Raw genomic sequence first — 4,123 nt, forward strand, 5'->3', positions numbered from 1 at the left:
ATTTTTATACCCTTTGAGTTACTGGCAAGAACAAATTAGCCAAGAATATGGCCAAGAATACCTTCATACTACAGAGAAAATGTAGTGATAAATGAGTTTGAACAGATGTTTTCCTCTTTGGTTTAAGCAAAAAAACTGGGGAAATACTCTTCCCAATCCATACACGTTTTGTATGGATAAAGCCTTGGCAACACCAAATGGGATGGAAAAGGTCTTTGTAAAAATAAAATGTTATTCAGTGAAGTTTGATTACCATTGTTTCTGGCTTGCCAATATCTTAGAATTATTATTTCATGTGGTGGAAAGTTTGAAGATGTGTATAAAAATTATTAAATTCCAAATACATGCAGACTCGATATCTTTAGGAGCTGGTATTTTCTGTGCATTAAGGCCTAGCATATTGGTCTTATCAAAAGCTGAATCCTAACCTGAAGAAATAAGCCCCTATCATTATAGGTTAGTTACCTCAGACGCTTACCAGTTACTATGATGTTAACCAGAGACTAGGTTGCCAACATAAAGGCTGCTTCTACCAGAGTCACTCTGCCCAGTGGTAGACAATAAGGAACTAGAACCTTGACAAGGAGAAATTCATTTTATTATGGTGAGATCCTTTGTGTACTCAGACAAGCTTGTTAAAAGATTCTGATCTTCCTATTTATTTCATCATGCAGTACCTTCACTAGAAAATATTAATAAAAGCAACATATCATGGTCTCATAAGACCTGTTCCTACTTCCCTCATTCCAGAATCAATAACATGCATGACTGTGTGTTCCTAACTCATCCTGGAATGATAGCAATAACCACATGAACCAACCTTTTTCCACTTTAGCATTTATGAAGCCCCTTACGTGCGCTATCTAATTCAATCCTCAGAACAGTGCTACCAGGCAGGTGATATGGTTTGGTTGTGTCCCCACCCAAATCTCATCTTGAATTGTAATCCTCATAATCCCCACATGTCAAAGGATGGAGATGGTGGGAGGTGGTTAGGTCATGGGGGTTGTCTCCCCCACGCTGTTCTCGTGATAGTGAGTGAGTTCTCACTAGATCTGATGGTTTCATAAGGGGCTCTTTCCCTTTCACTTTCTACATGAGCTCTCTCATATGCTGCCATGCAAGACATTCTTGCTTCCCCTTCCATCGTAATTGTAAGTTTCCTGAGGCCTCCCCAGCCTTGCGGAACTGTGAGTCAATTAAACCTCATTTATTTATAAATTGCCAGTCTTGGGTAGTATCTTTATAGCAGTGTAAAAACCACTAATACAGTAGGTATAACTATTTCAATTGTACAGATGAGAAATTTCTTTGAAGGTCAATTACTTGCTTCAAGTGAAGGACTAGGTAGTGACATCAGCGAACCAGAACATCAGTGAAGGCAGATCTCCTTCAATTTTAAATATATCATGTATTCTTTTTGTTATGTTACAACTATGAGGAAATCTGTGACTTCTTTAAAAATTCCATCAGAGGATTCAAAGAAGAGATAGAGTCAGAGGTTAATGGTAGCTTAGGTCTAGAATAAGTGGAATTAAATAAGGGTAAACCTAAATAACAAGGTCCGCAACTGGAAAAAAATTAAAGAATTACTGCACAGAAGGATCCCATGATAAGAACTCTCCAATGACAAGAAATGTCAGTGGCTCCAGCTCTAGAAATCACCTTTACTCTCAATTGGGATGAACCCTAAGATGAAATTAAAAGGCTAATTAGGATCTTTGGCTGCTGAGACATACTTCATTGGGCATTATGAGTAAATGGAGAAAGACATCAGACTATGAGAAAAGCAAAGAAAAAAATTCAGTAGTTTACAGTCGTTATATTAGACAAGAAAGACAAAAGCTTTCCAATATCATATCTTTATTTCTTGCAGTGAACTACATTTCTGTTTGCCAAATATTCTTGTTTCCCTCCCTGCAATGTTCGTCACTGCAGAACCCTTCCTGTGGGAAAATTACACATTCCCTTACTATTGCACTTGAAAGTGATTGCGAAACTTGGTTTGACCAATTAAATAAGAACAGAAGTGAGTGTGCGTGTTCTGAGTGTGAGCTTTAAGAGTCAGCTCATGCTTTGCCATGTGTCTTTTCTCTTCTTCAAGAACAGCAACATCCTGAGCAGCAAGAGCTCCAATCTAGCTATTAAGGCTTGGCAGATTAGTCTTATCAGAAAGTTGAATCTTTTCTTTTTTCAATTGTTAGCATTTAATGGACATCCCGCCATGTGGCTTCAAGCCCCCAGAACCCCAACCCCACACCCCCACCCCACCCCTGACACCCTTAATCATCTCCTTGGCTCTTCTGCTGAAGAATTTGGCCTTCGTGATGACAGCTGCTTTGGGAGTTTTCCCTTTTCCAGAACTTTTTCGTTGTCAGATCATACCACGTCAACAATGGGAGCAGCTCCAGTCTTGTTTTTAGCAACCTTCACCCATGTCTGCTCCCTGATGAAAGTCCACAATTTGTCAAAGTTGACAGCAGGGCAGAAGCTCTGGTTTCTCCATAAGTGGTAATGCCTCATGCAAACTTTCCCAAAGTAATGTGGGTGATATTTGTCAAAGTTGATCCTGTGTGATGCATGCCACCAGCCTTACCACGGCCTCCTGGGTCCCTCTAGTGCCTTACTATGCAGCTGTGGCCATGGATTACGTAGCCCAAAAGCTTTTGGGTCTTCCTCAGTCTGGATGGCATGTCAGCAGCCCAGACAAAAGCAAGAAAGCTGAATCTTAATGATAGAGTGTGCCTAAGTCAATCCTGGGACCACTCTCCATTACACTCTCTGCAATTATATCCTAGGTGATCTCATTCAGTCCCATGACTTTAAATACTAACCACAAATGAACAACTTGTGAACCTCATAAAGGTTATCTTCAGCATCAGCCTCTCCTCTGAACTCCAGGCTCATGTATTCAACATCTCCTCTTACATGTCAAATAAAGACCTCAAACCTAACATGAGAAAACTTACCATGTGAATTTCTCTCAAGTCTTCTATTCTCATTTTTTCGATTTCAGTATAGAAATTTCCTTTCTCTCATTGTTTACATAAAAACCTTGAGATCATCGAGATCATCCATGCCTCATCTCTTTTCTCATGAGCCATATTGCATAGGCAAACTGTGTGAACTCTACCTTCCAGTCATACTCAGAGTTTGTCTCCACCTTTATCACTAGAGTCTCAAGCATCTCTGTCTCTCATCTGGATTATTGCAATAGGCTCCTATTGAAACCCTTCCACCTGGTTTTTAGGCACCATGTACTCCACACATGGGAGCCACTGGGATCATTTGAAAACAGAAGTTAAATCATCTCATTCATCTGAACTCACAAGACAAACTCCATATTCATTATCCTCCCCTTCTGTTAACCTCTTGTTCTCCTTCACATGTTTCTTTTTCTTGTAGGACCTTATCTCTCATCCTGTCCTTTGTCACTACCCTCCAAATTGGCCTCCTTTCTGATCCTCAAATAAGAGAGGCATGCTGTCACCCCAGGGCATTTGCATTTGCTTTTCTTCCTGGAAAAGGTTATTCCCAAGCTATCTGCACACTTTAATTCAAGTGTTTACTGAAACATCATCTTACCAAAAGTCCTTCCTTGAGCACATTATACAAAATAGCATTTAATCTTCCAGGGAGAAGTCCCTCGCTGAGTGTGGAAGCATGCTGCATGTGATTTGGGCTGCCAAGACAGGGTGAGTCTGAGCTGGCACAGAATCACCCCTCATAGCTTCAGCTGAAATCAGGAGTGGGCCACATGGATGTGAAACACACCCCAGAAGCACTGACTAGTGTTGACATGGAGATATGATGACAAGTTTTTGCCCAGTTAAATGAAAACTTGTTTATAGATGAAAGCAATTAACTGATGAGGCTACTAAATGAGACTTGGAGAAGACTGATTACTGACTGAGGCAATTATTGCAGATTAATTTTCTAATGAGGACTAATTCTAGCAATTTTACTAATGTATCATAAGGTCATTTCCCTAACTTCCTCATCAATTTTATTATTTTGTAAGCCATTGCCACCCAAGCTGTTTTTGTTGTTTTATTTTGTATTTTTTTATTTTAGATTTATCTGTTTAAATTTTAAAAGATAAATGCTTTACATATAAAAAATA

General features: G+C 39.5%; 1 pseudogene; it reads right to left on the reverse strand.

Annotated features, from left to right (window-relative positions):
• Window positions 1–741: 741 nt before the first annotated feature.
• Window positions 742–2,693, reverse strand: LOC108536949 (60S ribosomal protein L27a pseudogene; annotated as a pseudogene).
• Window positions 2,694–4,123: the final 1,430 nt, after the last annotated feature.

The sequence above is a fragment of the Rhinopithecus bieti genome, unplaced genomic scaffold (genome assembly GCF_001698545.2).
Source record: "Rhinopithecus bieti isolate Rb0 unplaced genomic scaffold, ASM169854v2 scaffold_13112, whole genome shotgun sequence".
Lineage (NCBI taxonomy): Eukaryota > Metazoa > Chordata > Mammalia > Primates > Cercopithecidae > Rhinopithecus > Rhinopithecus bieti.